Genomic DNA, 27,959 nt, shown 5'->3' with positions numbered 1-27,959 from the left:
AAAAAAATCCATGTCGATAATATCTCTGCTGAAAGTGTGCAAAAGGCTCTGCTACAGTAGAGGTTGCTCTCTCTCTCCTTGCTCCTTTCTTATACTTTCATGTCTACCTATAGCATGGTAATGCAGGTTGTTTATTTCTTCAAAGAAATTGCTGCTAAATGATTGTGTAAAGTGCTGGTTCCCTCATGTGGTATCTTAGCTGACACTTCAGTTGTGGGTACCTCTACCCTTACACAGCAGAGTAAGGTTGGTTCAGGAATATTCATTACATAAAAGAATAAGGAAAATCTGTCCCTTTATTTCCTCTCTGCTCTCATAAATAGATGATCTGTCCCAAAGCATGCAACTGTGGGTCAGCCAGCCAGACTGCCTCAATAGAGGGCTTGGGACCTGGCCCTGTAATGCTTTCAGGTTGGCCTAAGTGCAGCCCAGCATTTCCTTCAGCTTTTTTGCTCTGCAAGCTGCTGGCATTGTGCTCATGTCATGCCCGAGGATGGCACCACAGCCTAAAAAGAAGGCAGAGCTGAAGAGCACAGTGCTAACCAGAAGGTATCAGCTCCTTGTGAGCCCAGAGCGCCCTTTTGGCTTCAAAATCTTATGTCACAATGGGCTCTGAGAAGCCTCCAGGCCTCCAGTAGGACTGCAAGTTGTGGTAATCACAGGGTCTGCACTTCTCTTTGTGCAGGCAGCAAAGAAGGAAGATACAAATGCAAATGAGGATGTCTTCTATGACAAAGGAGACTAACAGCACCCAATGTCTGGCTTGTACAAGTGATTATTAGCACTTTTTTTGTGCATTTCCAAATGCAGTATAGTTATTATTCGCACAAGTGAATGACAATGAGGTTTACTGCTTATTATTTATATCATTCATTCCTAATACAAATTATGGAATATAGGATATAGGGAAATATTATAAGAAATGTTTCAAGATTACCAGAAAAGCAGATGAGCATTTCTCATATAGGAATATAGAATAATAGCAACCATAATAATTTCGAAAAGCCCCAGGTAGTGTGCAAACAATAAAATGCTACAAAAGTAATAAATCCACAAGGTTATTAGTACAAGAACAATGATGCAAATGGTTTCAAGTCCCATTTGGCTTTGAGCATTTTCTTCTAGGTCAGTGATTTGAATAAGAGGTAGGCAAACACTTCAGAAGATTTTATGTAAATATTTATTTAATGTTTTTAATGAATTCACTTAGCTTGTGTTTATTTTCCACTAATATTGTAGTACAGTGGTTCCCAATCTGCTGCATATTATAGAAAGCCTGATGCTGTAAAGGGGGAAGATGGATCAATCCCAGGCCATACACCCTTGTTGCAGTGAATGTGTTTTGTGGCAAGAAAGTTCATGAACGTGATTCATTTTAAACAAATATTGGCAAACTGGTCAAAGAAATCCAGTTCTTTATTTGTTCACATGAGAATTTGTACCATATGCTTTGGATATAGGAATAGCATTTATTCTGTTCAGGAACAAGCTTGTACACTGAATCATCACTAAGCCTGGGAATTAGTATTTCAACTTCAAATATTCAGAAAAAGAATGTGATTCACATATACCTGTTCTTACTGAAAATAATTTCAAGTAAATATAGGAACACTGATATTTTCACAAATTATTATTAAAACCAGAAAGATGCAAAATACATTTAACAGCTGAGGCACCACTGCTAACCAGACATTATATTACATTTTAGTTATTACTTTCAGTACACTTTGTTCAAAAATGGGTCCTAATATGCAGTGCCTGATGGCTATTCACAGGCATCTATGGAAAGAGTTTAGCTCAGCTTCTACAGGAATGGTCTTGCAAAAACAGCACTGCAGGCACAATCTGCACTGCCTGGCAATACAGCAAGGAGGCCATGGGGAGGCAACAAATCTCACTTAAAAGTTGATTCCCCTCCTCTTTCACGTGGCTGTTAGATAACACACTGCTAAAGTACCAGTGTTAAGTAGGACTTGGGAAGGCAAGGAACAGGGGTAGTGCTGTTCTAGCAGAGTGGCAATACACCTCCTTTACATATATTATGTTGCTCATACAGGCTGTTACCAGGCTAAGACAAATTCTTCCCTTTTCCTAAGGCAGCACCATCCAATTCAGTTTCAGGTTTAGCAATGTCCAACTTCATCACCCAGCTTCATCCCACCACCTGTCCCATGGATACTTGCCCAACAAATTTTCTTTTGGAATTTCATCTTTTCACCATACAGTGTGGTTAAGCTTCTGCAGGGAGGGGGATGTTTCCAAGGCTGAAAAGAAAATGATAGTGAAGCTCCTGCTAAAATAAATCTTGCTGAAGCCAAGGATACTGGAAAACGAACGACTAAGGTCTAACCTACTATGTTGGCCACAATCCTGGGTAAAAGAGCTACAGGAATATCCAGAAAGCAATAACCTAGATTATACAATTCTAATCAGGATGTTGGATGCAGAAACAGTAATAAAACTAACCCTTCCCATAATCACATGCAATTTATTAACCACAGTGGCTAAAGAAAGCCTTTTGTTTTTCGTGTTGTTATAAGACCTGCTGTAGTATAAGCATGTATTTTAAAAGGCCATTAGTTGCTGCTAAAACATTGATTTCTCAAATACAGGAATCCATCTCTCCATTAACGAAATTATAACTACAAGACTTTCCCAATTTTAAATAATGTTTTTACAGACTTATAACAAATCTGATGATTGCCAAGAAAAGATAGTTCAGCCTATTTGGAGACAAGCCATTCAGAAATGGAAGACAATATAAGGAACTAAGTATAGTATCCCTAGCATGACAAACCTGCCAATCTTTACAAAAAAAATCTTGTTTCCTGTAGATTATGTCCATCAAAAAAATTCCTGGACTTTACTTCATTCTGAAGTAAATTCATGTAGAAATCATACATAGGTAAAAATCAGAATGATTTTGCTGAGGCACAGCCTTATGGAACTGATAAGCAGCTCGAGGTATATTTGAGCTGGTAACTAGGAACAAGCACATGTACACACACATACCTGCATGAAACCAACACTGAAGTACATCAGGCTGCATTTTGGAAATGCCAGAGTCAAGTTGATCTTGAAAATTCCAGATTTAAATTTCCTGCCAGGTGAGCAGGTGAAACACCAGATGACTACAACATTTCAGAAATTCCATTCTCTGGAAGGCAAGTATGTGTACATATACATATACATATACATACATACATTACTTCTATCTGGGAAAAAATAAAGTTACATTTTGAATGAAAAATGCTGCATTTACTTCCTAACCTCAAGGGCTGTGAAGGAAAAGAATGTTACAGCATCACAGACCCTTCCAGACAGCCCTTTCCTCCTCTGGCCCCCCACCAATTCCTACTCAGAGGTTGGAGTCCTACCCTCCCACAGGAGAGAGCAGTCTTTCCTGCTCCCTCTCTGTCTTTGTAATGGTTTCCCCACTCTCTGCCTTCTCTTGTCTGTTCCACTCCTCTGGGACGTGGCCAGGACAATCGTCTGGCCTTCAGACATCCCAGTCTCATGGTCCTTGCTCACCAGGTTGCTTTTCTTTCCTTTTAACCTCCCATTTTTGGTACCATTTCTCCAGTCCTACAGGCCCTATCCTTTTCAGTCCTAGCTCTACTTTTCTTCCTCTCAAAACTTATGGTATCTTTTGCCTTCTCTCCCCACTTTTCTTCTTTGAATACTTTTCATACCTCTTAGTGCAAGACCCTCTCAGGTCTTCTACATCTCTTATCAGACACCTTTAGCCTCTGGCTAAGTGCCCATTTTTTTTCCCAGGAGACTTAAATCCCACAGGTGCAAATTATAGTTGTTCTTTCTTGCTAGACCTTCCCCTTGTCCCACTTCCCAGCTTCTGCCCATTCCAGCCTTTCTAGCGTATTGTAGCACTATGGTCATGAGATAAATGGCAGTCAGCTATAGCTACCATTGGACTATAATTAGTGTGGGGGAAAACTTCAACAGAATTAATTTGCAGTAAGTACCCAGAAAAGCCTGTTTCAGTTTTACCCACTAAATTTCCAAAGACATACTGAGTTTCAGGATGGCCTTACATGGAGGTGTAGGAAGGCAGATTAACTCAAAATTCTGCTCCACACCATAACAATTGTTAAAAGGAACAAAAGGGGAAACCAGACAACACGATTTTAACCCTAGCCCTGTTCTAGGAAATGCTTGAGCATTTTATTAGAACAATAATCACAAGGTGTGATAATATTAGTTTTTTGGATCCATAGAAATGAAGATAGAAATTTTCAGGCCACAAAGTAAAAATTAGAAAATTTAGTTACAATAAAATGACTGTTTTGCCATGAGGAGTGTTTGGCATACCAGCTTGGACACTGGTCATTGTGTGTTTGCAAGTATGGAGTTTTAAAATTTATTTTTCTTACTTTGCTTGGTTTATTTCGTCTGTGTTTCTTTATATATCACAGTACTACTGGCATGATGGTAGCATGTTTAAAAGCTACTCATATTTCAATGTTCTTGACAAGCCCATTGTTCTTCAACTTGTATGGCATTGTCCAGGCCCTCTCAGGATCATGAGGAACAAGGCCACTGCCTCTTTTCAGGACCACAGGTTCTGCTGAGGTTCAAATACCACAAAAAACAGATAGTTTTACTGGCATCAAAGAACACGCTATCTGCTACTGAGACTGAAGGTTCTTCCTTCTGCATTAATTTTTTTTTGTACTGGTACTCTTCATGAGTTGTTCTCAGATTCTAGAGCTTTCTACAGCATACACACACTACTGCACGTGGTACACAGAGCCTGTAAACCCACAGACTATGTTTCCTCTGCTCTGCCAAAGACAGCTAGCTACCCATTTCCCCACAAAGATGATAAAACTGTAATTCTAGTGACTGATACAGAGAAGTGTTTGAATTTTAGGAGAATAATGCAGATTTGTTGAGGGTCAACAAGAATTTTGTGTAGACATGCTGTTTGATTAAGGAGCTGACTATGATATCAATTATCAGCTATGACTGAGGCTCAATTCTACCATTTCAGATGTAATTGCCAGCAGTCAGACCTGGCAGCTGTAGTGCATTCCTTTGCAGCAATATAGCTGTGTATAAAATAATATTTTGGATTACCCAAGCAGCTGGGCTACAACCCATAGCTGGAACTGAAGAAAGTAATACACATTTAATTTAGAGCAAATCTGGCATTTCAAAGTACACAAAGGCCTCAGCTTTAGCAGAGGTAACCAACATCTTGTTCCAGTGTCACTTGTTTTCATCCTAAAGAAATAATTTCTGGGGTCCTGAAGAATAGGTCATAACAACTTTATCAATGTGCCTGGGACTTTGCAGCCAAAGTCTCACTGAAAAAGCTATGAGGCTGATATTTAACCACCATAAGTGAGGCTTTCCTACGGGAAATTCTGTACGTTTCCCAATCTCTATTTCTTTACAAACCATGGCCAAACGATGTCTTGCAGTTAAGAACCTTGTAGATAGAATTGATTAGTCCAGTGCTTGGCAGCTGTGGCTACATGGATCAATTTTCTTCTGTCTTTTTTTTCTTTTTCCTTTTTTTTTTGACATATGGAAACATTAAGTATTGGAAATATTTTGGGCTAGCCTCAACTGAAACATTAATTATGTTGAGGAATTCATTAGGTCATTTTAAAAGCACTTTTCTTTTTTATGGAGCATTTGGCATGCTATAGGATATAATGATCTTAATAAAGCATGGTTGCAAAATGCTCATTTCAGAATGTCATAATCAAGCTAAATGATAAAACCGAGTAGCTCCTGGAGATGTCTGCCTACATCATTTATACGTAACAGGCACAGTAACAGGGTCACTGTAGAAAAAGGTCTCAAATCCATTTGCAGCTGCTTGGATTCAGCATTCCTGGTGCAAAGCCAGTGGAGCCAGCTTCTCCCCCCGTCATTTCACTGCAGTGCCTTTGGTAGGTGAGGAATGAAGCTATGCCACAGGCACAGCTGCTTTCTCTTACCAAAGACCAAAGCAGCTGCAGCCTCAGAGCAGTGGAACCATGAGGGAGCAGATCTGTCCCATCATTATTTAAGTCCCAGGAAGAATGGCAAAAGTAGTGAGAGTAAAATCTCCTAAAGAGAGAGAGAAGGAGCAACCTGCTTCATAACATTGGCTGAGCACTGGCATGAAGCCATGCTATCATACCACACAGAGAATTCCCATGGACAACATGGGATGACAATTCTGTGTCTACAGCCCATTCATCTTGGCAGCACACGTGCATCTGTTCCATGCACAGGAATTTTTATAGCAGCAGTTGTAAGGAGGATTAAATTGGCGTCTGAGGTACATAGGAAGGACATCACAAGCTACAGTGGTATAAAGTTAGGAGGGGCGCGATGTGAAAAGAATGAGAAAGGAATAGGGAAAATACCACATTGCTCTTCAGGTCCTCTTTCCCTGAACTTAAAAGAAATTACTCTAAGTTCCAATCAGTGTCTGACAATGAAAATGAGATAAGAAACAAAACTTGCTTACTCTGGGCAATGTCCATGGATACCCAGATAAAAACTCAGCATTTCCACTTTCTTGTAGGCTTCAGATGTTTTCATAGAGGTGAAGATATGCCATGTGTTTTCATCTGTGCTTTTCTTATTGTGTTTCAACATCATTAGAAACTGAATTAAGCTCGAATGAAATTTAAAGCAATGGAAATCTGTCTAGACAGGATTTAACTACATTTGTTAACTCAATGGGACTTTCAGATAGCAAAATAACAGTTTGAAAGTTCCCACAGAGAAGCAGGAATGACACTTTTATTTGCGCTCACAACTTTTCTATTTCAATAAACACTGAGCAGACAGAACACCTTTGGAAGTGAATACTTAGTCTAGTCAGAAAACATGAAGATTGTTTGCCAATAATTAAAAATGTTATTCTTATTTACTTATTTATATTTTTTTTGGCCACAAATCCCTACACATTTTATTTTCAGACAAGTGGAAGAGCTTCTGAAAATGTCCCAGATTTATTTAATCACCTGCTTCAGGCTCTGAAGGGAATGAAACAGTCACAGGAAGACAAGTGACTTAATTTGAGACACAGAGCTTCTCTTTATTTTTGCTTTCTTCTCTAAAGCAAAGTTCATGGGGTAGGTTTTCCACTGGATTTATCTGGAGTTGGACCTTGATATGACCTGGTGGGATGAGCACACTCTGTACACCAAAGATAGAAAGCACAGCGCGTAGAACACAGGCCAGACTATAATGTAGCAGAATACATTTCCAATGTATCTCCACACACCCTGTGGATTTGGAAAGACAAAGATGGAGAAGCCACTGCTGGAAGGCCCCTGGAAGCACCAGTGCTTTGGAGCTTTCTGCTACAATTGCAGGAAGAGTGGTTGCACACATCTCTGTAGATGAGGATCCCCAGACTCACTCCTCTACTCACTATCACTTCTTAGACCTCAGCAGCAGCACCTTGCTGGCCATGCTTTGTTCATACCGTCGTGATCATTTCCTTTCTTAAAATAGTGCTTCAAACCAAGTCTGCACGCCTCTCATGAGTGACTCCACAGATTCATTTAGCATCTGCCCTTGACTTTCCTTCCCTCTGCTGCCCCAAGTTGCCCAAGTTGTGCTAAATCTTATTAAATCCTTTCTCTCTTTGTTATGCTTAATTACATAGTTGCCAATCTTAAAACACACAAAAGAGGGAAATTTGAAAACATTCTGGGATTTGTATTATACTCTTGAATGAACTGGTTTTTTCCTATTGCATGGGAAAGACAGATTTAAATGAACTTTTCACAGACAAAAAGATGGGTGAGTCTTTAACAAGAAAGAAAAGAATTGGCAGGTGTATAATTATTTTACTGCTTCTACTTTTGTTACTTTCCTTCCTTACTGCCAGTCTTCACCCTCTCCCCAATCTTCTTAATAATAATAATAATAATAATTTGAACCCCCTTCTTTCTATGCTAACTTTGTGGGAAGAACTACAGCATCCACAAGGAGATCCTTTCCTTGAACAGAACTATCTGCTGCTAACCACACATCTCTGGACACTTGCACTGGAGTTGAGGATTCTGCCACATGACTGAGATATATCTCAGTTGCAGCAGCTTAACAAAGCTTAGTCTGTCAACAGACCTGGTAAAATTGTCCAGCCCATACAGTTAATCTACCCTGTTGCAAGGTAAAAGGCATCAGGTTAAGTCATCATGACATACAGGACGCATTACGACAGCCTGGATGACAAATGGTAACTGTTTATTCCACTGTAACTTGAGACATTTGCTCCAGTTAATCAAGGGGAAAGACTGTCAGGTATGCAGCAACAGATCAGAAAAGAATAGCCCACTGTTATTGCTGATGAAGAGACAGACAACTGAAGAAAAAAGAAAAATCTTATTTAGCCTGTGCTGTTGAAATCAGGCCTGTGCAATATCTGCTTGCTTGGAGGCTTGGGTACTACCATGAAGAACACAGTCTGACAAAGAGCACATGAATAGGAATGTACACACAGGACCACAAAGAGACTAAACTAAAGCCAGTCATGCCATCGGATCAACATTGCTGCTGCTCAGTGTGCAATGGCCACAACAAGCAGCATCATGTGGCTTTGAAAACAAAGGAAGTACAACAGGACAGAGGGGTAGTATGGAGCCCTGTGGCATCAGTGATTGTGGAGAAAGTGGTAAAATGAGCAGAAGCACCATTTCTAACATTTATGTTAGCATTTCCAGTGTGTAAGATCTGACCCATTCAGAGACAAATCTCTTATAAGAACATATTCCCTAAATTCAGTCAGAAAAAACTCAATGGCAATAGTCTTAATCCCTTTAGACACAAGTTTTCATTTTCTGACTGCCAGTGATATGAGGCACCTTAACATCTAATCACGTGTTCAAATATACTGTGCATTAGGCATCCAGAAGATACAGCCCTTCATGTTGAATTAATAAAATGTGCAGGAGGGAAGGTGCAAGTGGAAACCTTAACCTGTTGGATGAAAGCTACTCTTTTGTGGTCTTAGGCTGGGTTTGGCCAGTTTTCCCTTTCCCTCAGGGTCATCTGCATATATGAAGGGAACTGAACATAAAACACAAATGCTCAGACCTTATGACCTTCACAATGATGTTGTGAGGTCTGAGAGTCCACAAAAACCAGGCCTGCATTTAGGAAAACATTTCATGTGATGATTTGGTGTTTCCCCTCAGCAAAACCTTTCTCTACTCCTGGGGCAGGCTTTGAGCTGCATCTTAACTTTCAAAAGGTTAAACTGCTGCCTGACAGCTGCTAATGTCTTTTTCAAGGAACTCCTTGAAAGCTTATTCTTAGGACATTGATTTGTTGCTATTAAAACATAACGAGCTTGTGTTTGTTGTGGGATAGGTAGTCTGCTTAAAACCATTCCCACTCTTGGGAGTGGTTGTAAATAAAACATAATTCTTGCAAGCAAGCTGTCATCCAGAAATCTTGCATTGAGCCTTTCCAGATGATAAAAACAACATTTCTAAGACATGAAGGACAAAGATGACTTACAAGAAATACATACAGCCCTGAGAGTGACTCAGAGAAGGCAGAACGAGGAACCAGAACGAGACAGCACTGGCAGTATGTTGTACTTTGTGCCTCGGTCATGAAGAGACAACAGCTTCCCAGTCTTTATACCCCACTTCTCCAACTATTCTGGTCTCCTTCAAGCAGACCATAACTGACGTGTAACCCCTCCTGGCCAAAGTGCCTAACCCAAACATTGGTTCTGGAAGTTATTCCATCCATGAATTGATAACAGCAACATCATTATGGTTAGCCACTGCTTTACGTTTGCAAGTTTACATCTGCAATACTCTCTCAAGTTTGGTATGAATCCTATTGTCCAGATGTCCCCAGGCACCCTGAAACCACTGCTATTTAAGCAATAATAGAACTCCTTTTTCTCCCCTTACAGGATGCTGTATTCCCCACACCAGCAGTTTCACTCATCCACAAAACATCCACTCTCAAATAAAATCCAGGAAATTTTGCAGCATGGTGCTGAGGCATTCGCCATGTGCCTTTGCTTTGGGAGAAAGACATTCCTCACTGTCTCTTGCTGCAGACTTAAGTGGGCAGCCATGCTGGAGCAACCAAACCCCTTATCCAAGTCTGTCACCAGGTATTTTTGTACCTCTGCAGAGAATTCCACAGAATCATTCATAAAGAGCAGTTTAGTTGAGGTTGGTCTGATCCAGCTTGGGACTTTTGTAAGGCACTGGGCTGTGTCGTGATGTTCTGTAATAGCTAACTTCTTGCAAGACAGAAACCACTTGAGAGTCCTGGCTTTGCTCAGTTGCCTCAATTCATATAGATATACATATACACCCTTAATATAGCGCACTGTGTATATAAAGTATATACACATAGTATATGTATGTATCACCTTTCCTTACAGTTTACCTTTCCTTACAGACACTTGGTTCTTCTGTATCTCAGACGGATCAAGAGGCATTTTTTCCCTGCCAAGGAAGGGGAGTATCTGTGTATCCAACTGCATTTGTGCTGCCCATTTCACTGAGTTATTGCTGATATCATCTCGGCTCACAGAACTGTACTACCTAGAAAAAAACACAGCAAACACAGAGTCTGGAAAAGAAGGATGAGTAGTCCACTCATCTATATGGGAAGTAAAAGCCTGCCTACTAAATCATAATGAGGGTATGGATCCATTGCCAAAAGAGAAAAAAATTCAGATTTACACCGCTTTGTGTTCTCCTAGTGGAAATATTGAGCTGATTGAACATGAACTTCTAAAAATAAATTTGAGCAGATCCCACAGTATTGTTACAGACAGACTCCAACTTCTGTAAAGAAACTGCTGGCTTTTCAGTCCCCCATATTTCATTATCTTTCTCCCAGTGGGTGGGAAGCACTGTGCTTACAGTGATGCCTCCCATGCTATAGCAAAGCTGCCAGCTGTCTCAATGTATGCAAATGAAATTATGTGCTGAAGCTTACACTGCCCTTTGTGGGGGGCTGCTCTTTGGCTGTGAATGGCCCCTGACTTCTCCTGACACAGCAGACAGAAAGCCTTGCAAATTTGCCAGCAGTCCTACCCAGTCACTTTCAACCAGAGAATACACAGACCTACCGAAACCTTACTCCTACCTGAAACCTGTGTGATGTATCATTACACCTTTGCAGTGCAGATGGGGCTATGATGTGGGGAACTCACCTTGCTTGAGGTAAGTTTATCATTCAGCAGCACTTTGCCATGGAAATAAGGAGGTTTACTCTCACACCAGTTGCTGAGGTAGAATGGAGGCACAACTCTTAGACATCACTAGCCAAGGGCCAACCTAAGCATGGCAAAGCTGGGTGTAGAATGAAGTTATCCTGTGTCCCTCCTGTACTTCTTATGCTAAGGCATGCAGCCCAGGAAAGTTAAATTTACTTATTTCTTTCCAAAGTCTTTCTTACTGTTTATCAGTTCCATCCAGGAACACAGCATAAGTAGGTGTTCACTGCATTTTACTTGACCTCACAAGTACTACCCACAGCTCTGCCAAAAATAGCTTTATCCAAGAGAAAACCAGGTGCAATAGCAAAAAAACTTTTGGGGAGTTTTAAGAAGTATTACTGTCCAGATGAAAAAGTCATCTTCAGTTTATAGATTTACTACTCTTATGCCCTTCTGAAAAAAATGGATTTGTTTGCTTATAAACAACACATTAGGCAGAATATTAATATACTTACAAGATTAGGCATGCAGAAAATAGCTTCAAAATTAGATTTGTCAATAAATACTTGGAGAACAAGAACAGCATTTTGACAATAAGTTGTCCTGGTGGATGTTAGTCACATTTCTATCCAGAGATGAACGATAATGAAGGTCACTGTTGTATATTGATTCAAAATTAAGAACTTTGTCAAAGTTACAACCTGCAATGATATTGGATATGAGCCTTCAAGCAATCTCTCCTGCAGCCTCAGTGGCACAGCTGTCAACAAACCTGCTCTTGGTACCACAGCCCCTTTTGAGGGCAGGCCAAGCTCTTGAGGAAAGAGGCACCGTGTTGTAACCACTTGACTCTGCCTAGCAGGCTGCAGCTCCCTGAGAGCACAGCGGGGTTTCCTAGGGCCATGCGACCGGTCGCATCCCGGAGTCCATTTCGGACAGCCCCTCGATCTGGCTCCGGCAGCCAGCAGCGTTACAATGCAGTGGATGGCAAAGAAGGCAGAGAAGGGTCTCTCATAAGGGTTTGAAATGACTTTAATCACATCTTGTCCCCACAATGTTCAGAGGTAGAGAGACCGTGCTCGGAGTGCGGGGTGGTTTTGTCAGGGGCCCAGGGGCCGTCCCTGGGCGGGGTTGGGGTACAGGAGCAAATAGGAAGAAACCGAGGGAGTGGCCAAGGCTAGGGGGGGAAGAGGGGGAGCATGGCATCCCAGAATCAGAGGGGCTAGCAGGTTAGCACTGCGCCGTGCTGCTGTTTCTGGCTACATTTCAGAGTGTGCAGAAACCCTCTTTCTAAACCCCAACTGAGGTAAAAAAATAAACCTCTTACATACAGAGGCTATGACAGGAGTTGAGGAAGGTTGTGCAAAGCCATCTCCCTCAAAGCTGCACACCAGGACACCCTGGAGAAGGCCCAGGCTTGCTTTCATTTCAGTGCACCACCAAAGAACACAGATAATGCAATCGTTCAGCATTTACATTCAAGTCTTTCTCTTCCACACTGTCCAGAATGTTCTGCTACTGCCTTTGGGAATGCTGAGTTCCACCTTTATGGCCCTAAACTAGATCTGTGAGTTTTATGGTGCTCATTAAGTAGGATCGTGCACCAGTGCTTTTGCAGGGGGCCTCTAACAACCACCATGGATTTAAATCCAAGAGCACACATCCTGTGATAAATCCATGGGCACACAGTGCATGCATTAAAAACCAAACAAAACCCACATAGGCTTGAGAAGCACTCCTTTGAGACTCTTTCGTCCCTGTACCTCTTGATAAATATCTCTTTTTTTTTCCCCGCCACTGACTAGCGATGACCTTTGCAATATTTGTCAGACCTTAGAGTCAAATTTTCAAAAATATGTACTAACGTTTTCAAAAATGTTTGCGCTTGCTGCAGCATTGTCCCTACACTGAGTATGAGTCTGATTAACAGATGGGATGGCTCTGCTCACACTAACATGCACTGCCTGTGCTTTTACGTCCTTCAGGCTATAAAACTATGATCTTCACACCCCAGCTTTCTGTGCAAGTCTGAGGAGCTCTATTTTTCAAAATAGACCTGTAGCTTTTGAATATTTGCTTTTGACTTAAAGCTAAATAAATCAAGTCATAAAGAAGTAAAATGCAACAATTTGCCTCTCTTGTGTCAACAGAGTACATGGGAGCTAAAAGGCCTATGCTCAAAGAGGAGGGTGACATTTTAGTTCTCTTCCCCCAGTGACAGAGAAATGGCTCTTTGTGTATTCTGTCGGGAAAGTCTACCCAAGTCACACCTCATTTAAAATGATCTGGATTATGAAACTCAAATTGCCTGCCAAGGGAAGTGCAAAAGCTAGGATAATAAGTGAAGTCCTCAGAGCTCCTGGGGAAAGCATCAAGTGTTTGGAAAATAAACTGAAAACAAAAGACACAGATTCACTCTAGACCCATGAGCAGGAATTACCGGAGGCCTTTTTTCCTACAGAGGTTTTCCTTGGCATCAGCCATAGACACCTGGTAGAAATTTGGCAAGCCTTTCATAAAGCACACAGAGGACCATGATGTCCATGGGATGAACTTATTTCTGCTTGAAACAAGGGTTGCCCCAGCTAATGCTTGTCCTCCTGTGCCATGATTTAGCATGTGTACAGCTACAGCAATTGATGCCTGCAAGCAACCAAAATGCAGATTTAACTCAGTACAGGTCAGGTCCCTGATAGTAAAATTTGGAGGGAAATATCTATCACTCATTCACACAATTATTTTCATGTAAGACAAAATCCTGAAGGGTTCACACAGACCTTTCTCAGATAAATGTCTATCCTGAAAGCACTAAAATTTTAACCAAAAGTCTTTGACTTTTCAAATACAGGTGGCATAAAATCAACCACTTCTTCAAGGCCTCATGAAATAGTTTTGCCTTCATTGAGTTCTGATTTTGTTTCCATCTAATTTACAAATTCTGATCCTTTTCATGCATTGCCTTTTAGAGGACTGACAGATCTTGCCAATAGCAGGAAGGAGTTTAATTTAAAGCAATATAAACAGTGCTGCACAGCTGAACTAAAAGAAGTGGCAATTAAAATGCATCTGCTACGATGGAATGAACTTTAATAAAGATCTTAAGAATGATATTAGAAGTCATGCATGAAGTTTTATTCCTCATGCATGGAGTAGCAGCAGAAATAATAAAAAACCTTGGCAAAAATATGAAACATGGCATTTGTAAGCCTGACAGAACTATGGCATTGCAAAAGTTTTATTGCAACAAGAAGAAAAATATCCCTCCTTGATAGCCTGTGTTTCATTTGAATCAATTTAGCCTAAATTTGCTTTTTCTTCTGTTAAAGGTCATTCTTTTGTAAAGTGATTTTTATAATTGTTGTCATTCTAGATCATTTATGTCAAATTTTGGCTAGATTAATCTTGAGAGGATCACTCTAATGGATGATTAGCTAATAGATTCATGTAACCATTCAGGAACAATACTCAGAGGACTGTCTACAGCACAAAAATTAAGCAGAACTTCCTGTCTTTAGGTGTGCAGCTATCTGTATTGATCTTTACTCCAAGGCCTTTGAATGAGTGCTGTCACCCTACTGAATCATTCTGTCCATAAATTATTCTTCACAGATTTTTTACTCTGTGTGTATCAGAAACAAGGCATTCTTTGTATTGTTCTGGGAAGCAGGCAAGGACAAATGTTTCCACAAGGTTGAAATGATCAGCCGGTCCTCTGAGCTGATTTCCTGTTTAAGTATTTAACCCACAACTCAGCAAAGAGGAACTCCAGAAAGGCGCATCAAAAAGCCAAACAAAATTAAATCAGTGTACTCTTCTGCCAGCTCTGCTCCTGACCTGTATGTATTTGGCTGAGTCTACCATGTGCAGTAGCTGAGTGTTCAGTATGAGATGTGAAATTGTGGTATGACAAAATTCTCCCTGGATCTGAGAATGGAAGGTGCCACAATCCTATCCTCATTTCTGCTAACACCTCACTGGGATGTCCAGAAAAGCATTCGGTCTTTCTGGGGCTCAATCTGCGATGCCATTTTTGACCCTGTGACTGTGTCTGGGCCCAGAGTTATCTGTGCTAAGCCTTCAAAATCTCAGTTTCTGCAAGGTTTCATATCCCCTCTGAAGATGGAGTCCCTCACACGTAATTGGTCACCACCTGGTCATCTGCCCACTGCTTCAATTGCACTGCAGGTATGCATCTAAGGTGAATACAGTGGGAGGTATCTTCAAAATTAGCATTTCTCTTTCATATGTAAAACCTGGAAGTTAAAACTGCTTCACTTTAAACTGCACAGAGATGTTTTGCCACTTTTGACTTGGTTTCAGAGACAAATTCTTTGGAGCCAAGTAACTGGGTTTTTGTGGCAAGGTTTTGGTGGCAGGAGGAGTGCTACAGGGGTGGCTTTTGTGAAAAGCTACTGGAAGTTCCCCTTGTGACCCTGTGGGGAACTCACACTGGAGCAGCCTGTTTCAGAGGGACTGCATACTGTAGAAGGGACTCACACTGGAGCAGTTCATGAAGAACTGCAGCGTTTGGGAAGGACTCATGTTGGAGAAGATTGTGGATGACTGTTTCCTGTGGGAGGGAGCCCATGCTGGAGCAAGGGAAGAATGTGAGGAGTCCTCTCCTGAGAGGGAATGAGCAGCAGAGAAAATGTGATGAACTGGCTGCCAGACGAGGTAGAAAATTTGGGAGTGAAGTTGTACTTGGGAAGAATGAAGGGGTGTGGGAAAGGCTTTTCAGACTTGGTTTTAGTTACCTTAATCCTACTCTGATTTGATTGGTAATAAATTAAATTAAGTTTCCCCATATGCTTTGCCTATGACAGTAATTGGTGAGTGATCTCCCCTGGCCCTTATTTCAACCCACAAGCTTTTCATTTGATTTTCTCTCCTCTGCCCAGTGAGGAGGGGAGTGACAAAGCAGCAATGGTGGGCACCTGCTGTCCAGCCAGGATCAACCCACCACAAATAGAAAGATTGAAAATAACATGCCATGGTTCTCTGAGTATTAGGGTATTAATTACTGGCAACATGTGGAGTCCTTGTGGTGGCCATTAGTACAATATTTCTTATTGTACTCCATACCCTTAGAGGGTGAATCAAGTGCTAGCTGAGGCAGATCCATGTTTAAAAAAACCCAAAACATTGCACTAGGACACTGATGACCCCATTTTGAGATTTTTGCGATCAAACTGCAGTGGGCACTGGATTAATTCTTAAGCGAGTTAAGAGCTCAGTTCCGCAATGACTTGAGCTGTAAATCAGCAAATAATCTCACTGAAGTGAACAACACCATTTTGTGCTCATGGCTATGCCCTAAGCCCGGCACTTAATTCCACCCTTATCAGAGTACACACTGACATGCCTGGCTTTCTGTGCTGGGTCCAGGTTTCCCATCAGCAACACGGTATTGTCAATCAGTGAACTCTGATGTGTGACTTTTTGCTAACCTTATGAGATGTCCTTTTTATTTTTTTCTACTTTAAACTCTGTTATTTTTTCCACTCTGCCTTCTGGTTTTTGAACATTGTGAGAGCATTTCACAGATGTTTTTTGACTTTCCTGGTAACCACAAGGGTTCAAATCATGCTATTTTTGGTGATAGTGGTGGTTAAGTGAAAGCTGGGGTTCCTACACAGTTGCCCAGTTTCAAAGGCTGGGGCTTTTAGAAAAAAAACAATAAATGCCACAAAGCCTGTGATGAGATCATGACAGCTGACAATACAGGGTGTGATATCTGTGAAAAAAGAGAGTTATTCCCTGTCACACTGGTATGAGATCAAATCCCTAAAATTTATTAGGGGCTACATATTTTCTTGCTCAATATTTCTAATGCAGCTACCACAAAATTCCGCTCTAGTTGGGGGTGGGCTGTTTCTGATCCTTTGGGCAGCCATATTTGCTCATTTATTTTTCACTTCCCCTCCTTCCAGCACCTACTTAGCCTGTTTCCCACATTTACATTAAGAAGACTGAAGAGTTATCAAAACTTCACCTTCCTGCCTGTCCATAACCACATAAATTCATCTAACCCATAAATTCAAGTACATCCTGTCTGAATGTAGAGCTTTCAGCTTTCTGGACATGTAGATTGAGTTAATTTTCTCCCCCCCCGGACTGAACGATGTTGAAATGCTGCCACCTTCTGATAGACACTTGTGCTGCCAATGGGCTGCAGAAGCACATTCCCCCATTTCCCCCAGACTTTTAAGTTGATTTATACTGATCCTCAACTGCATTGCTGCAATATATAACATGACAAGTTAAACGCAGTGCCTGCCAAAAAATCTTGATAGGCTCAGCTTTTGTGCAGCGGCACTTGAAAAGACCATTACTGCTGCCATCCGACTAAAGTATGCTCAATATTTTTGACAGTGAATTATCTGAACAGCAGTTTATCTCAATGTTCACTTGGTGTTATAACAATTTAAAGATTAAAAAGATGGGAGATAAAAAAAAAAGAAATAAAAGTTAAATCTGTTTTTGTTCAAACTACAGAAAACTGGAATTACTTTTTCTGTGAATTTTAAATCCATTCTGTACTTGCTCCCTAATACATTTCAGAGCACACCAGTGGGCTGATAATTAACATAGGTGTAGATCACATTTAGTTTTCTTAATTTGTTGTCAAGATCTTAGGTCTTTAAAAATCCACCTATGGTTGTATCTTCTCAGAGATAGCTTGTGTGAGGTCTTCAAGGTGGTGGCTTCAAAACTGAGCCGGTGAGGAATAGATCTGAGTTTCCCATCTGCCTCTCTGTAAGGCCTGCGTCCTGCTCTCTGAACCTCTTTAGAAGATATGAAATCTATAGCTGCATGACTGCTGCAGTGATAGGACACCAAGCCCCATCTCAAGGAAGCATCATTCTCACTTACTCCTCATTTGCAGCTTTATGTTCAGGAGAGCAGAATATATTTTCCACCACTCTATTTCTGTAGACCAGAAATCACCTCTGAGTGCAATGCCAAGGCTGTCCCAAGACCATTCTCAAATCTGCGATTTGACAAAAAGATCCTTCTTCTTATTTATGTGATCAAGTACTTGCAACTAAATAAACTTTCCTGGCTGAAATGTATTAATCAGGAGATAAGGATTTTAGTCAACTAAATGTTTTGCAAACTCTTGTAAATTTCAGCAAATTGTTCTGGCTTCATAATTAAAATAATTGTTGAAATAATCAGAATAATTTGGGCATTTTCTACACCTAAGTTTTGATTTGCCAATCTAAAATTATTTGCTAATCTTAATTATCTTAATTATCAAAGATTGTTAAAACCTCAGAAATATTTTTCTTTTTTTTTTTTTTTTTTTTGGTCAAGCTGAAATCCCCATCTTATTTTTGTTTTCTGAAGCTCCAACTGAACCAAAAAACCCTGTTCCTTCCTACTGAGCACTCAAAAGTACCTTAGCCAGCAGCTACCAGCAATTAGTGGCTTTGAGGTAAAAAATCCGAAACCCAGAAGACTCCGAAGCAAGTAATGTGATGGGAGCAACGCCACAGTGTGCCCTCTCTGGTTGGTATGACATGGCCAAGAATATTGTCAGGAGGTGCCACAAGCAGCATGGTGCCTGAAAGCTCTGTGCTTAGTCAAGGGGCTAAACCAGAAACTGGTCTGTGGACTTGTAGCATTCCTTAAGCTGCTTCTAAGAGGTTTGTCAAACCCAAAGAGGAGGGCAAGTGCCATGTCATTTGGCTTAAGTTACTTAGGCAGGATCTGTACCTCTATATTTAGGGGCCCGTAAATCAAAAGGAGTAGCAGATTGCTGGCCTGAGCTACCTATTATGATAGATGTCAATCACTTTGATATTTAAGCCAAGAAAGTTCAGCTTCATTTCATGTTGGAAAGTATTTCTGGTGGAGAAAAAACATTTTGTGTGAGTTAAACAAAGCTCACTACACCGAACTCTGCCAGTGTCTTTATGCATTCATACATGAACATTTCATTCCTCCAGCAATTGAACACTTCCTTTTCTCTACTATAGACATTACTCAGTGATGTTATAATTTATTTCACTACTCTACTGGATAAAACTGATCCTTTCTTCAAGCCACTTTCGGTTCATTTTCCTAAGCAGTGAGGTATTAACAGCATCATGAGCAAAACAAGACGACAAAATTTCATGTATTGTTCGTATTTCTGTGCGACACATTGAAAGTACACCACAGTGACCAAAACTCCACACTTCATGGCAGTACAACAGGGAATGATTTTTCTACATGTGAGTTATCTGAATTTGACTCCATATTCTGGCCTGGAGGAAAGCTTTCCAGAAGAACAGAGCGGGAGACCTGACAGCAGCTATAGAAAACTAGAGAGGAAGCAAAATCCTCTAATTCATTCTAAGAGACACTGTGTCACCAGAAGTAAAGGCACCTGTTTGAGTTCAAGAGAAAAAAGATAGAAGAAAAAAAGTGAACCATATTTACCTGAACTTCAAAAAATTTGATCTTATCATGGTATGAGTACTGGAAAAGGTAGGGACTTCTGTATCCTGATCCAAGTCACTGTGTAAGTATGTGTTCAAAATAAAAGTCAGTGATTACTCTTTCACAGATATAAATAACATCTTGACAGCAGTAAGTAGACATGATAAAGTAGGTCAAAATTTCTACTGCTCTTTGCAGGCAATGGCAATTCCTTGGGGTCAGTGGAGAAGGGGAGACCCTTTCTGTGTCAATACTAAGTCATTCCTGAATTACACATCAATTGCACAAACAGTGCATTTTAGAAAAAAGAGTGGATATTCCATTGCAAACCAGATGACATTTTAGAAATGTCATTTGACATGAGTCTTTCTTTTAAGAGCAAGTTCCTACTTCTGCTAATGGCTGGGAGAAACTCCTGCCCATGTCACTTAGTATTATCATATCAGCTCCACCTTAGCCATTTTGGTACTTCTGGCAGTGATGTATGGTGCTGTGACCTATAGAGCTGGTCCAAAACTAGAGTAAAAATCGTGCAAGTAATACCCTGGGTTTTAGAGAAACACTGTCATTAACTGCAGTCAAAAGGATCACAGTCTTTCTTTTTCTTTATCTAACCATGTTATAAATTATTCTCTACCTTACCAGTGATCAGTCTGAGTGAGTCAGAAAGAGAGGTATCAACAGGGCTTTGTGATCATTTTGAGCATGGATGCCAGCCTCTGACTGCCTCAGGGATGCTTTTTCCCCATCGCCCCACAGCAAACCTCCACAGAGGAGTTCACATGCTTCAGGCAGTTCCTTTCTTCACAATGTGGAGACACAAACATCTTCTCCTCTTTCCCAGGTAGTTCAGATCAATACCTTGTCACTTCATGCTTCTGTTGATGCTTTAGTCTCTAGTGAATTGAGTTTTCTGGTGTGGTTGTGTTTTTTCCTCCATTTCTTCTTCCTTTTTAATTAGGATTTGTGGTTCATTCCTTGCACAGCAGCCATTAGCTTCAGTTTAGCTCTCTCCTAGCTCCATATATCACTTCATTACAAGAGACTTCTTAGAAATCGACCTTAGCACTCTGAATAAAAACACAACCTAGCCTTTGATTTCTGGAAAGTGTTGGTCTATGGGATGTCAGAATACCACAGCAACGAGCTGCTGCATGATCTGCAGCTGGCCTTTGCTCAGTGCCTTGAGCAGTATTAGCTCTGTTTTCTGATTTCCCACTTGGATCCACTTTGGGTGCTCTATTTCTCAAATGCTGGAACATGTTGCTGAAGTATAAACATTGTAATACCAAAATCAGCTGCTCCTTCATCTGTAACTGTCATCTAAACATCCCATTCTCGATATGCAAGAAGAAGAAACATTGGGAGGTTTGAGGGGCATCATTAGCAATGCACTGCTCATAAGAACCCCTTGCATATTTCAGCTAGAGGTGAGAAAGCACTGCTCCAGTGAGAGGTCCCTTCCCACAGCCATGGCTTCTGCAGGTGTCAGCCCACATAGTTATTTCAGCTCTGGTGATTTGTTTTGGTTTTTTTTAAATTAGAACACACTGTGCTGAAAATTCATACTTAGGAAACATGTAAATCAAAGTTACTGCGGTTTTTAGAAAGTAGATAGGTAGTGACCACCATTCAGCACTGACCTCAGCCATTGCTGGACCTGTGTGAACCTGGAGCTACCCTCACAGGTTTGTGTGCAGTGGGACAAGATCTCATGGGCAGAGTCAAACTGTGAACCAGGTAGTTCCCAATCCTAACAGCCCCTTTTCCGGAATCAAGGTACTCAATAACCCCTTGCTCCTCAGTGTCTTTTCTGCACGTGGAATATATCTGTCCCCAAGTCACTGAAGCATAAGGTGTTATGTCGAGGATAGCCATGAAAGGAGGTTGGGAGGTAACATCTAGATGTCAACTTTCTGTCAGAAAACTGATTAGAACTGCAAATACTATTCAGGCCAAAACGCTGTCCACATTGCCAGAAAAGAACTTTGAAAAAAAATTATTACCAAGAATATTTTAAACTTAACTTTTGGGTTAGGTATGTATGGGAAGAAAAGAGATATTTTTCTTTCTCAGCTTGAAAAAGGGTTGTATTCAAATATTATAAGAAGCTGTTACAGCATTTCTGAAATCAAACATTTTAACCTTTTCATTTGTGCAAATTCTACAAAATGGAAGACTGTCCTGAAACATGTATTCTGTGTTGTAGAACTTGCTGCTACTTTTTAAAATTTGTTTTTCAGGGGTTTTTAACTTAATAAAACTGAGGAGGTTCTACCAAATTCTAACTTGAAGAAATAAAATTTTCACTTGAAAACTTGGGGAAAAGAATGCTTGAAAGAACTATTCATCCATGCCTGTGCAAACCTTCGCTCCATCCACACTAACAAGCAAGAGGATGCCAGTATAGAAACACAGGCACTTGGCTCTAATCTGAATGAAATCAAGAGGACAAACAGTTTTTGTGAAGAGAAGACTGCCCAAGAGGCATTTCTGTAGTACAGATGCCTATGCTCACTAGGGTGAGCAGCAAGATTCCAGGCTGCTTATTTGAGCAGCAGTAAGGTAAATACAAAAGCAATAAGATAAAATACTACTAGTTTTTCACTGCTTTCCCCCATCTCTTATTGAACTTCACTTTTCATTTTCATTTTTGAGGTCAACTGGGCAGGCTTTTCTGAAACTCCTATATGTTGAAATGTAAATAAAATAAAACAAGCAGGAGGGAGACAAAAAGAAATGACTGGTCTTAATGAGTGTAAGTTTATACTCTGTACTACAGAGCCGACAGGAACATCCCACAGGCAGGGTCAGATACTGAGGGGGATGTTTACAACTCCACAGACATCAGCTGAGGGCTCAGCCTGTATGTTGAGCCTGGTTTCTAGCATGGCAGTAAGCATCGGCACGCTGCCTTTTGGCTGCTCTTTGGCATCTGCAGAGCAGAGACGCTTCTGCACAGGGGTGGCTCCAATGCTTTCCCTTCTCCATCCCTCCTGTGATGCAGCACCCGAAAGGCTCAAGAGGAAAGGATGCGTGTGGCTGCCCTCTTCTTCCATCAGGCAGTGAGAGGGAAGGGGGAGAAAGGAGGGGAAAAACCCTTCAGCCCCATGCGTTTCTCTTTCTGCCAGCAGCTGATGGGGAGCTGCCGCCTGCCTTCCCATTAGAAGTTTACAATAAAAGGTGAGCTCATCTCATTTGATTAGGACTGTCACCATCAGACAGTGTTTGCAATTAGTCCACGCCAACCTTATTCAGGCTTTGGATGCCTTTCAGCGGCGAAAAAGGGAACACTTGAGCTCCATTGAATTGGAGCGTGGCATCTGCTGCATGCTGGGGGGAGAGGTTGGGGGTCAGCGCTTGATTTTGATAAAGCGTGCCAGATTAATTGTCTTCGGTAATCCTGTTTGTCATGGTAGATGTGCAGAGAAGTCTTTGTGGCACAGCCTGACATATGGGCTGGCCGGCTGCTTGCCTATTCAGTGCCTCCCAGCACATGCTCTTCACAGTTGGCCTAGTTCCCAGCGCCTTGTTTTCCCGGGGAGCCAGCCTCCTGCGCCTATTCAGCTGGCCCCCCGCTCCACAAACAGGCTCCCTAATCTTCAGGCCTGTCTGGGCTATTCAAAGTGATTGCATTATTCAAAGAGATCAAGAAAAAGAACAGGGCGGGAGGGGTAAGCACGAGAGGGGGAAAGAGAGCGGTGCAATTTGGAAAAGAAATAAGCAGCCATGTACTTCAGGGAGAGCTCTTCAGGAGGCTGATTATAGTCCCTCTCCAAATCTGAATCTATCGCGAAATTATACCCTGCCTCTTTTGTAAAATAAATGCTAATAAGAGGTAATTTGGACCCTGCTGATTATTAACTTCAATGGAGATGGTCTTTTTCCCCCATGTTTTGTTATGAATTCTTGGATTTCTCCCCCCTGTTGGGATTCATGCTCCACAGCAAAAGAAGAAATAGGAGACTTAAGGAGAAGGACAAACGTGGCATGACAGAGGATAGGTGAGCATCTAGCTGGGCAGACCAGTCTGGAATTTAATTACATGATCATAAACGTTACTTTCCAAGAGCTCTTAGGATAAATAGTCTCTACTTTTTTAAATGGGAGCAGCTTTGGAGAAATGCTGAGAATTCAGTATGTTAGCCAAGACCTCGACTTCTACAGGCCATAACCTAAGCTGTTTCAAACCCCATCTTGACTTGGCTAGAGTCAAGTTTTCTGCCAAAGAACAATCTTCTGAGCGTATGTGTAACACATCGATAAGAAAAAAACAAACTGAACCCAAAACCAACCAACCAACCAACCTGCCAAAAAACAAACAAAAAAACCCCCAAACAAAGAAAGAAAACCAACCAAACAAAAAAAAGCCCTCAAACAAAAAAAAACCCAAACAATTAAAAATAAAGCACACAATTTCCCTCAATACATTTTTGCCTTTTTATGATTCAGAGAAGCAGCAAAAAGAAGTGGATGCTGCTGAAATGCATGTCCTGTATGAACATGCAGAGAATGCACTGTGTCCCATTCATAAACTGCCCTGAACCAGAGTACACCAGTTATTTCCTGTACCAAGAATGTGGTGGCATTAGTGTGGTGTGATTTGCATGTGCTGTATGGTCACCTGACAGATCTTTGCTGTCATTTGCCACATTTCAGCCAGTTTTGAAGAATTGTCTAAACCTCTGCCTGATGTACTATTAAAATTTGGTATAGTATCCTGCAAGGAAACCAAAGCATTGAAGAATGACAGGGAGTATCTAAGACAGTTCAAAAGATCGACCTTTGATTTTTTTCTTAAGCCAATTTTACCTCTTTATGCTTCTCCCATAATGTCTTTAGCATCATCCTCACTCCTTGTCCAGAATTTTCTGATTAACAGTTTGACCCATCAGTTCCTGGTTTCTCCTGAGCCCTAGGACTTCCTGTCAGCATGCTTTCTTCTGCACAGGCCCAGCACCACCCAGATTAAATTCAGTTTAACATTAAGGAGATCAGAGCCTGTTTGCACCATCTTCTTTGTGCTTACCATTTGGAAGTTACCCATGCTTATATCAGCTGTCAAAATAATGTTTTAGTACTGTTTTTATCTCTGCCCCAGCGATAACATCATAGACTCTGTTTTAAGTACAGCATCCATAAGCTGTTTAAGAAGTCAGATTGCATGATTTGGCATTAGGGAGAAGGAAGGCTACCCCCGGGTCTCAAGCAAAGACATTGTGCATATTTATTTGACTCTTGCCTCTGCTATTTCTGCTGCTGCTGCTCTCACTGAGCTTCATTTCCCCATTCCCCTACATATTGGAATAGATACTGTATAGTAGTTACAATTAAAGGAATGTAGGACAACCAACATATCTTAAGTGTCCTCTTCCAGGTGGACATGTCGCCTGAATGAGAGCTGTAGAACAGAATTACCATCCTCTGTTCAGGCCTGTGTTTTCCTACTGTTCCTGCTAGACAATTAATTTTTCATTAAAAAGTTAATTTCTGAGACTACTGTTCTTCTAGTAGGGACCAGCATAGACAAGTGATCTAGACACGCACAGCAAACTGGAAATGCCATGGGGCTGACGAGCCAGAAGCAGGCATATCTTCTGATGACATGAAGCCTTTGAGGCCATTAGGCTTTTGCTGGATGTGTGCTGAAGGAGAGTGGTGGCATGCTCAAGTCAGCAATCTCATTTTTAACCACAGTTTTGTCCTTGTAGCAGAAGGATAGCTCGATTTATTTTTGCAAAAGTGTTGGTATGTCTCAGAGAGATACAAATCTTCGTCTTTGAAGAGTGCCGTTTTTACCGTCAAATGAAAAAAGGGATTTTTGTAACTGAATTTATTGATTAATATATCTGAAACAATATGATTCTTTTCCCCGTGAACAAAGCTTCAGAAATTCTGTTTGTTGCAGACAGATCTAATGGAAAGAGGACAAGCATTCCAAGTATTAATATTCATCCCAAGTATTTTCCAATACCCTGAGAAGTTGAAAGTTTCATCCATCCTTGGAAAAATACCCTGATCTAAGATATGTTCATAAAGACAATTATCAAAAAAATGAGTAGAACCTCAAAATTTGGTTTTAATACTTCACACCAACAAGTTCATTTAGGATATAAAGTTTTACAGTCAATTTTCTTCCATAAAGTTTGAGAAGAATGAGAAAAAATATCAATAAATAATGCAGAACTGAATTGCTGTCATTCAGTGAATTTGAGTCGAGGTGAAGTGGTCACAGCACCAGCCTTCTGGAGTTCAAGAAATGTTTGGATTACACTCTCAGGCACATGGTGTGATTTGTGGGGTGGTATGGTGCAGAATCAGGAGAGCAGTTATTTCAATGATCCTCGTGGGTCCCTTCCAACTCAGGATAGTCTAGGGAATATTACCTACTCAAATTATTCCAGCTGCATTTTAAATGGAAGCAAGTAATTTAAGGAATACCTTAAGACTTTCTTAAGAAAGAAGGAGGAATCTTCTTTCCTCCAGTGTCTCTGTAAGTTGGCCATGGGCAGGTGCCAGCAATGAATTGGAGTTTCTAATATCAGTTATCCCTGATGCACGTACATCTCCCTTTTCCCCTTGTTTAAACCCACAAAGATTTATGAGGAATGAAACACCTTCTTGTTTTAGGGATAGTTTGAAGGATTTCAGTATTTTTAGCAATCAAATGCACAGGGAGAGATTCTTCAAAGATTAAAATAAAGTAAAAAGTGGGACTTTCCATGTGAATTTAGTAAAACCCTTTAATATATTTTGAGTAATGCTTGCCATGTATTTTGATGGAAACCAAGGGCAAGCTTCTGACTTAGTGTGTGACCTAGTACAGCCCACATAGAAAATAGCGGGGGATGAAGGGAATGAATTCATCAGTATCCTCTAACTCGCAGGCTAAAGCCCAATGTGCGACATTAGCAGAAGTGAATGCTAAGTTGCACCAGCATTAAGCATCTCTTGGAAGAAGATTGTTGGTTTGGATGAGATCACCTCTCAAAAAAAAGTTGTTCTCAGTGGATAAATACGTCATAAATACTGTGTTCGTGTCCCTGCCATCTTCTTAATAATACTGTTCTCCTTCTGATACCTTTTGAAAAACTTATTTTTTACTTCTTCAGGGAATAAACTAACTTCCGCATCCTTCCTGGGTTCTTGGGCTTATTAGTTACTAAAACCATCAAAAAATTATAGTTGAACTAGGTAACACATGCATATTGCTATGTTGTATGACACAGTCACACCGGTAGTAAATTAAAAACTAACATGTATGAAGTAAAAGGTCATTGACAAAACAAGAGCCTTATGTTACTAGAGACACAGCTATTATTTTCCAGTTTTCTCAATACATATCTACAGTTCCGTTTCTCTGGAGTCTTTGAAAAACCCAAAAGTAAAAATAGGAATTGAAATTAATCAAGTCATTACATAGTACATTACCTCTTTTACTTTTTGACATTAATACTTAAGTACCACACCAAAGAAAAACCAAAATGGTATTCAAGCCTTATGACAACTACATCAGTTACCTGCCATCAGTGAAGGTAAGAACTAGTCATTTGCATCAAAAAGTCCTCAATGAAGAGACTGTACTTACTGTACTATAAACAGATTATACTTTCTGTGTCTTCATGAAAGCAACATAATGCTTTACATTAATTATATGCATTTTGTACATGTTTTCACAAGAAGGAATAAATTTGGGCTGACCCAATTCTTCATTAGTGTGACCCTATATCCCTTTGAGTAGCCAGGAGATGTGCTGCTATCCTGATTAAGGAGCATTCACTGTTACATTCCTACTTTGAAGACTGAGTATATTTCTGTCTCTTATTGTCCCACACTCTTAAGGTCCTGTATGGACCTTGTATGGTCTTGGGTAATGAAACAAAGGAAACTAAAGTAGGACAATCAGAGAACAAGAGAAGCTTTTGCTAAGCAGGGAATATCCTTTCAATTGTATCACTCATTATTGAGTTAGAGAGGAAAAAAATTAATCTCAGCACACTGTTTTACATTCTTGTTTATGCCTCCATTTTAAGGTCAAAAAGGTCTCAGTCATCTCACTGAAGATATCAGGAGTGAGAGCAAGCCCAAGGCTGTAAGGACACATCTTTGACAAGTAACACAGTTGCTCTGGCTGAGACTTCTACCTTCTGCTCTGGTCACTGTGACAGCAGTGCCCCCGATCAGTAACTTCAGGGCAAGCCTCATTGTTCCAACACTTGAAAGAAATACATCAGAAACCTTTACAAAATACACAGGATAAAGTAAAGATCCAAAAAATGATGATACACACAGTAAATGTCAGCCTAATGTTCTGCCATGCATTTTTAAAATTAATCCTGGGACAAAAGCATGTATT

Source organism: Corvus kubaryi, unplaced genomic scaffold (assembly GCF_017639235.1).
Source record: "Corvus kubaryi isolate FWS band 111438036 unplaced genomic scaffold, C.kubaryi_AGA036_p1.0 69, whole genome shotgun sequence".
Classification (NCBI taxonomy): Eukaryota; Metazoa; Chordata; class Aves; order Passeriformes; family Corvidae; genus Corvus; species Corvus kubaryi.
Note: the sequence above shows the minus strand (reverse complement) of the source record.